The 9,100-nt window shown below is 39.8% G+C and overlaps 1 non-coding gene across 1 annotated transcript; it reads left to right on the plus strand.

Annotated features, from left to right (window-relative positions):
• The first annotated feature begins 3,354 nt into the window (after positions 1-3,354).
• On the plus strand, positions 3,355-3,462 carry LOC130943134 (small nucleolar RNA R71). The gene has a single exon (XR_009071666.1). It is a non-coding gene; the product is annotated as a small nucleolar RNA R71 (small nucleolar RNA).
• Positions 3,463-9,100: the final 5,638 nt, after the last annotated feature.

Raw genomic sequence — 9,100 nt, forward strand, 5'->3', positions numbered from 1 at the left:
GGATGTCTACTTTCCAACGCCGTTGAGAGCGCGCCAATTGGGCTTCTGTAGCTCCAGAAAATCCACTTCGAGTGCAGGGAGGTCAGAATCCAACAGCATCTGCAGTCCTTTTGAGTCTCTGAATCAGATTTTTGCTCAGATCCCTCAATTTCAGCCAGAAAATACCTGAAATCACAGAAAAACACACAAACTCATAGTAAAGTCCAGAAAGTGAATTTTAATTAAAAACTAATGAAAATATACTAAAAACTAACTAAAAGATACCAAAAACCTACTAAAAACATGCCAAAAAGCATACAAATTATCCGCTCATCACAACACCAAACTTAAATTGTTGCTTGTCCCCAAGCAACTGAAAATCAAGTAAGATAAAAGAAGAGAATATACTATAAACTCCAATTATCAATGAAACTAAGCTCCAAATTAGATGAGCGGGACTAGTAGCTTTTTGCCTCCGAACAGTTTTGGCATCTCACTTTATCCTTTGAAATTCAGAATGATTGGCTTCTTTAGGAACTCCGAATCCAGATAGTGTTATTGATTCTCCTAGTTAAGTATGATGATTCTTGAACACAGCTATTTTATGAGTCTTGGCCGTGGCCCAAAGCACTCTGTCTTCCAGTATTACCACCGGATACATACATGCCACAGACACATAATTGGGTGAACCTTTTCAGATTGTGACTCAGCTTTGCTAAAGTCCCCAATTAGAGGTGTCCAGGGTTCTTAAGCACACTCTTATTGCCTTGGATCACAACTTTATTTCTTTTTTTCTTTTTTTCTCTTTCTCCCCTTTTTTTTTTCGTTTTTCTCCTTCTTTTTCTCTTTTTTTTTTGTATTCACTGCTTTTTCTTGCTTCAAGAATCATTTTTATGATTTTTCAGATCCTCAGTAACATGTCTCCTTTTTCATCATTCTTTCAAGAGCCAACAATTTTAACATTCATGAACCACAAATTCAAAAGACATATGCACTGTTTAAGCATACATTCAGAAAACAAAAGTATTGTCACCACATCAACTAATTAAGCTAGTTTTAAAGATGAATTTGAAATCCTGTACTTCTTGTTCTTTTGTGATAAAAACAGTTTTCATTTAAGAAAGGTGATGGATTCATATTCATAGCTTTAAGGCATAGACACTAAGACACTAATGATCATAAGACACAAACATGGATAGACATAAAGCACTAAAATTCGAAAAACAGAAGAATAAAGAACAAGGAGATTAAAGAACGGGTCCACCTTAGTGATGCGGCTCTTTCTTCTTCTTGAAGATCCTATGGAGTGCTTGAGCTCCTCAATGTCTCTTCCTTGTCTTTGTTGCTCCTCTCTCATGATTTTTTGATCTTCTCTGGTTTCATGGAGAATGATGGAGTGTTCTTGATGCTCCACCCTTAGTTGTCCCATGTTGGAACTTAATTCTCCTAGGGAGGTGTTCAGTTGCTCCCAATAGTCTTGTGGAGGAAAATGCATCCTTGAGGTATCTTAGGGATCTCTTGATGAGAGGGGTCTCTTGTTTGCTCCATCTTCTTCTTAGTGATGGGCTTGAGGTCATGCCTTCTCAGTTGAACCGGCTTTGGATGCCATAAATGGTTATGGAAAAACAAAAAGCAATGCTTTTACCACACCAAACTTAAAAGGTTTGCTCGTCCTCGAGCAAAAGAAGAAAGAAGAGAGTAGAAGAAGAAGAAATGGAGGAGAGGGAGATGGCTTTGTGGTTAGGCCAAGAGGGGAAGAAGTGGTGTTTTATGAAGGATGGATGTGAGTGGTGAAGAGAAAGAGATGTTGAGGTGATTGATGAATGGGTGAAGAAGAAGAAGAGAGAGTGGTGGGGTTGTTTGGGGATCCTGTGGGGTCCACAGATCCTTAGGTGTCAAGGAAAAGTCATCCCTGCACCAAATAGCATCAAAATCCACGTTTTGAGCCATTTCTGGCGTTAAACGCCGGGCTGGTGCCCATTCCTGGCGTTTAACGCCAGGTTCTAGCCCTTTTCTGGCGTTTAACGCCAGTCTGGTGCCCCTTTCTGGCGTTAAACGCCCAGAATGGTGCCAGACTGGGCGTTAAACGCCCAACTGCTAGCCTCACTGGCGTTTAAACGCCAGTGAGTTCTTCCTCCAGGGTGTGCTGTTTTTCTTCCTGTTTTTTCATTCTGTTTTTGCTTTTTCAATGGATTTTGTGACTTCTCATGATCATCAACCTACAAAAAAGATAAAATAACAAAATAGTTAACTATAAAACATTGGGTTGCCTCCCAACAAGCGCTTCTTTAATGTCAGTAGCTTGACAGATGGCTCTCATGGAGCCTTATAAATGATCAGAGCAATGTTGGAACCTCCCAACACCAAACTTAGAGTTTGAATGTGGGGGTTCAACACCAAACTTAGAGTTTGGTTGTGGCCTCCCAACACCAAACTTAGAGTTTGACTGTGGGGGCTCTATTTGTCTCTAATTTGAGAGAAGCTCTTCAAGCTTCCTCTCCATGATGATAGAGGGATGCCCTTGGGCCTTAAACACCATGGATTCTTCATTCACTTGAATGATCAACTCTCCTCTATCAACATCAATCACAGCCTTTGCTGTGGCTAGGAAGGGTCTGCCAAGGATGATGGATTCATCCATGCACTTCCCAGTTTCTAGGACTATGAAGTCAGTAGGGATGTAATGGTATTCAATCTTAACCAAACATTCTCTACAAGTCCAATGGAATCTCTATGGTCTCATTTTGAGCCTCAGATTCCCATGGTTCCTCATTGGGGAACTCATTGGAGGCCAGTGGACGTCCGTGAGGTCTTCCTCAGTGGCGTTCACTGCCTCTTCTTCCTCCCAGAATTCGGCCATGTTGATGGCCTTGCACTCTCCTTTTGGATTTCTTCTGTATTACTTGGGAGAGTACTAGGAGGGAGTTCAGTAACTTCCTTACTCAGCTGACCCACTTGTCCTTCCATATTCCTAATGGAGGACCTTGTTTCAGTCATGAAACTTTGAGTGGTCTTTATTAGATCAGAGACCATGGTTGCTAAGTTAGAGGTATTCTGCTTAGAACTCTCTGTCTGTTGCTGAAGATGATGGAAAAGGCTTGCCATTGCTAAACCTATTTCTTCCACCATTACTATTATTGAAACCTTGTTGAGGTCTCTCTTGATTCTTCCATGAGAAATTTGGGTGATTTCTCCATGAAGAATTATAGGTGTTTCCATAGGGTTCTCCTAGGTAATTCACCTCTTCCATTGAAGGGTTCTCAGGATCATAGGCTTCTTCCTCAGATGAAGAGATCCTCCAGCAGAGCTATCCAAAGACATTTTGGATAGTTCAGAGAGACCATCATAGAAAATACCTATGATGCTCCATTCAGAAAGCATGTCAGAAGGACACTTTCTGATTAATTGTTTGTATCTTTCCCAAGCTTCATAGAGGGATTCTCCATCCTTCTGTCTGAAGGTTTGGACTTCCACTCTAAGCTTACTCAATTTTTGAGGTGGAAAGAACTTTGCCAAGAAGGCATTGACTAGCTTTTCCCAAGAGTCCAGGCTTTCTTTAGGTTGAGAGTCCAACCATATTCTAGCTCTGTCTCTTACAGCAAAAGGGAATAGCATCAGTCTATAGACCTCAGGGTCAACCCTATTAGTCTTGACTGTGTCACAGATTTGCAAGAATTCAGCTAAGAACTGATGAGGATCTTCCATTGGAAGTCCATGGAACTTGCAATTCTGTTGCATTAGAGAAACTAATTGAGGCTTAAGCTCAAAGTTGTTTGCTCTAATGGCAGGGATAGAGATGCTTCTCCCATAAAAGTCGGGAGTAGGTGCAGTAAAGTCACCCAGCACCTTCCTTGCATTGTTTGCATTGTTGTTGTTTTCGGCTGCCATGTGTTCTTCTTCTTTGAAGAATTCGGTCAGCTTCAACAAGAATGCCTTTGTCTTTGTTCCTGCTCATATGAAAGAGAAGAAAACAAGAAAATATGGAATCCTCTATGTCACAGTATAGAGATTCCTTGAGGTGTCAGAGGAAAAGAAAAGTAGAAGACGAAGTAGAAAATTCGAACTATCAAAGAAGATGGAGTTCGAATTTTGCATTAAGAGATAGTGTTAGTCCAAAGTAGAAGGATGTGAGAAGAAGGGACGTAATTTTCGAAAATTAAGTAAAAGATTTTGAAAACATTTTGAAAAACACTAATTGATTTTCGAAAACAAAAGTGGGAAAGAAGTAAAGTGATTTTTGAAAAAGATTTTGAAATTAGAAATTAAAAAGATTTGATTGAAAACTATTTTGAAAAAGATGTGATTAAAAAGATTTGATTGAAAAGTTATGGTTTTAAAAAGATGTGATTGAGAAGATATGATTTGAAAACAATTTTAAAAGATATGATTTGAAAACAATTGAAAAGATATGGTTTTGAAAATTAATGACTTGCCTAACAAGAAAAGATATGATTCAAACATAAAACCTTCCTCAACAGAAAAGGCAAAAAATGTTCAATCAAATCATTAATTGTAAGTATCTTTGAAAAAGGAAAGAAATTGATTTTGAAAACATTTGATTGAAAAGATATGATTTGAAAAAGATTTGATTTTGAAAAGCTTTGAAAACTTGAAAAAAATTTGATTTGAAAACAAAATCTTCCCCCTTGTGCCATCCTGGCGTTAAACGCCCAGAATGTGCACATTCTGGCGTTTAACGCCCAAACTACTACCCTTTTGGGCGTTAAACGCCCAACCAGGCACCCTGGCTGGCGTTTAAACGCCAGTCTGTCTTCTTCACTGGGCATTTTTGAATGCACAGCTTTTTCTGTGTGATTCCTCTGCAGTATGTTCTGAATCTTCAATTCTCTGTATTATTGACTTGAAAAGACTCAAATTAAAATATTTTTGGATTTTTATAATGAGGAATAATCAAAATGCAACTAAATAACAATGCATGCAAGACACCAAACTTAGCAGTTTGTATACTACTGACACTAACAAGATGAGAATGCATATGAGAAACAACAAACACTCAAGTCAATAGAATTCAAAGATCAAAACAAGGAAATCATCAAGAACAACTTGAAGATTAGTGAAGACACATGCATAAATTCGAAAAATGCAAGAAAAACAGAAACATGCAATTGACACCAAACTTAAATGAGACACTAGACTCAAACAAGACATATTTTTGGATTTTATGATTTTGTAATTTTTTTGGGTTTTTCGAAATTAAGTGAAAAGGAAAATAAAGGTATCAAAATTCTTAATGAGAATTCCAGGAATCATGCAATGTTAGTCTAAAGCTTTAGTCTAAAGGAATTAGACATGGCCGGCTAAGCTTCAGCAGGACATTGCATTCAAGAGCTAAATTGATAAGAATCAATCAGCCTTGGTGATGATAAGAACATCACCTTGAAACACTAGAATTCATTCTTAAGAACTCTGAAGAAAAATACCTAATCTAAGCAACAAGATGAACCGTCAGTTGTCCATACACAAGAACAATCCCCGGCAACGGCGCCAAAAACTTGGTCGGCGAAATTGTGAACTATACTTTTTCACAACTCTCATAATCCCTGGTAATGGCTCCAAAAACTTGGTGCGCTCAATACCATGGCATTACACAACTTCGCACAACTAACCAGCAAGTGCACTGGGTCGTCCAAGTAATACCTTACGCGAGTAAGGGTCGATCCCACGGAGATTGGTGGTATGAAGCAAGCTATGGTCATCTTGTAAATCTCAGTCAGGCAGACTCAAATGGGTATAGTGATAAACGAATAAAGCATAAAGATAAAGATAGTGATACTTATGTATATCATTGGTGTAAGAGCTTCAGACAAGTGTATGAAGATGCCTTCCCTTCCGTCTCTCTGCTTTCCTACTGCCTTCATCCAATCCTTCTTACTCCTTTCCATGGCAAGCTCGTGTAGGGTCTCACTGTTGTCAGCAGCTACCTCCCATCTCTCAGTGAAAGCGATTGCATATGTCCTGTCACGGCATAGCGGAATTCAACTGTCGGTTCTCGGTCAGGCCGGAATAATATCCATCGATACTTTTGCATCTGTCACCAGACGCCCCGCCTGCTAGGAGTTTGAAGCACGTCACAGTCATTCAATCATTGAATCCTACTCAGAATACCACAGACAAGGTTTAGACCTTCCGGATTCTCTTGAATGCCGCCATCAGGTCCTGCCTATACACGAAGACTCCGAAGAATCCAAGAGATATTCACTAAGCCTCAGATGCTTATAGAACAAGAATGGTTGTCAGTCACCTTGTTCATGGGTGAGAATGGTGATGGGCGTCAATCATCACCTTCATCATGTTGAAGAACAAGTGATATCTTGGATAAAGAACAAGTGGAATTGAATGGAAGAACAATAGTAATTGCATTAATACTCGAGGTACAGCAGAGCTCCACACCTTAATCTATGGTGTGTAGAAACTCCACCGTTGAAAATACATAAGAACAAAAGTGATCATTGGTTTCGGCCCCAGAGAGGGAACCAGAAGAACCAAGATGAAAATACCATAGTAAAAGGTCCTACTTATAGAAACTAGTAGCCTAAGGTGTACAAGAATGAGTAAATGACATAAAAATCCACTTCCGGGCCCACTTGGTGTGTGCTTGGGCTGAGCAATGAAGCATTTTTCGTGTAGAGACTCTTCTTGGCGTTTAACTCCCGTTTTGGTGCCAGTTTGGGCGTTTAACTCCCATTCTTGTGCCAGTTTGGGCGTTTAACGCTGGGAATTCTGAGGGTGACTTTGAACGCCGGTTTGGGCCATCAAATCTTGGGCAAAGTATGGACTATTATATATTGCTGGAAAGCCCAGGATGTCTACTTTCCAACGCCGTTGAGAGCGCGCCAATTGGGCTTCTGTAGCTCCAGAAAATCCACTTCGAGTGCAGGGAGGTCAGAATCCAACAGCATCTGCAGTCCTTTTGAGTCTCTGAATCAGATTTTTGCTCAGATCCCTCAATTTCAGCCAGAAAATACCTGAAATCACAGAAAAACACACAAACTCATAGTAAAGTCCAGAAAAGTGAATTTTAATTAAAAACTAATGAAAATATACTAAAAACTAACTAAAAGATACCAAAAACCTACTAAAAACAATGCCAAAAAGCATACAAATTATCCGCTCATCATCTACCAATGAGAGTATACCAGAAACTGTACATCCTTCAGACGTTACTTCGCATTCAGAAGGCCTGATTGTGAGTGAAAGCATAGTAATTACTAGTGTTCAGACTGGAAATAATAGACGCAATATTCGTCCACGTGGTAATTTACCACCAATACAGCCTTCAGTAACTACTAGTTGGCCTCCTTATGGCCTTCCTTCTGGTTATACTCCACCAGTGAGTGATTTTGTTTCTCCTATTCGTGTTGAAAGTATGATTGGAGTAAATAATTCTCAAAACCTACAACAACACTGCGAGTATTCTCGTGATTATAATATGGGCTCTACATCGAATGCCTCTAATACGATGGCAGTATTTTGACAACAGGTTGAGGAAAGTCATCATGATTTGGTCAACTTATTGACTCATTAAATGACCACAATTTTGAATCCTATGATGGCCGATCATGAAACGAAATTTGAACATTGATGAGCGGATAATTTGTACGCTTTTTGGCATTATTTTTAGTATGTTTTAGTTAGTTTTTATTGTATTTTTATTAGTTTTTAGTTAAAATTCACTTTTCTGGACTTTACTATGAGTTTGTGTGTTTTTCTGTGATTTCAGGTATTTTCTGGCTGAAATTGAGGGACCTGAGCAAAAATCTGATTCAGAGACTAAAAAGGACTGCAGATGCTGTTGGATTCTGACCTCCCTGCACTTGAAGTGGATTTTCTGGAGTTACAGAAGCCCAATTGGCGCGCTCTCAACGGCGTTGGAAAGTAGACATCCTGGGCTTTCCAGCAATATATGATAGTTCATACTTTGCCCAAAATTTGATGGCCCAAACCGGCGTTCAAAGTCACCCTCAGAATTCCCAGCGTTAAACGCCGGAACTGGCACCAAAGTGGGAGTTAAACGCCCAAACTGGCACAAAAGCTGGCGTTTAACTCCAAGAAGAGTCTCTACACGAAAATGCTTCAATGCTCAGCCCAAGCACACACCAAGTGGGTCCGGAAGTGGATTTTTATGTCTTTTACTCATCTTTGTAATTCTTAAGCTACTAGTTCCCTATAAATAGGACCCTTTACTATTGTATTTTTCATCTTTGGATCTTAGATCATCTTGAGATCTTTGAATCTTTTGATCACTGGGGGCTGGCCTCACGGCCATGCCTAGACCTTGTTCTTATGTATTTTCAACGGTGGAGTTTCTACACACCATAGATTAAGGTGTGGAGCTCTGCTGTACCTCGAGTATTAATGCAATTACTATTGTTCTTCTATTCAATTCAGCTTGTTCTTGTTCCAAGATATCAATTGTTCTTCAACTTGATGAATGTGATGATCCGTGACACTCATCATCATTCTCACCTATGAACGTGTGACCGTCAATCACCTCCGTTCTACCTTAGATTGGGTAGATATCTCTTGGGTTCTTTAACCGGAATCTTCGTGGTATAAGCTAGAATTGATGACTGCATTCAAGAGAATCCGGAAGGTCTAAACCTTGTCTATGGTATTCTGAGTAGGATTCAATAATTGAATGACTGTGACGAGCTTCAAACTCACGATTGTGGGGCGTTAGTGATAGACGCAAAAGAATCACTGGATTCTATTCCGACATGATCGAGAACCGACAGCTGGATAGCCGTGCCGTGACAGGGTGCGTTGAACATTTCCACTGAGAGGATGGGAGGTAGCCACTGACAACGGTGAAACCCTTGCATACAGCTTGCCATGGAAAGGAGTAAGAAGGATTGGATGAAGACAGTAGGAAAGCAGAGAGACGGAAGGGACAAAGCATCTCCATTCGCTTATCTGAAGTTCTCACCAATGAATTGCATAAGTATCTCTATCCTTATCTTTATGTTTTATTCATATATCATCCATAACCATTTGAGTCTGCCTGACTAAGATTTACAAGGTGACCATAGCTTGCTTCATACCAACAATCTCCGTGGGATCGACCCTTACTCGCGTAAGGTTTATTACTTGGACGACCCAG

Source organism: Arachis stenosperma, chromosome 7 (assembly GCF_014773155.1).
Source record: "Arachis stenosperma cultivar V10309 chromosome 7, arast.V10309.gnm1.PFL2, whole genome shotgun sequence".
Taxonomy (NCBI): domain Eukaryota; kingdom Viridiplantae; phylum Streptophyta; class Magnoliopsida; order Fabales; family Fabaceae; genus Arachis; species Arachis stenosperma.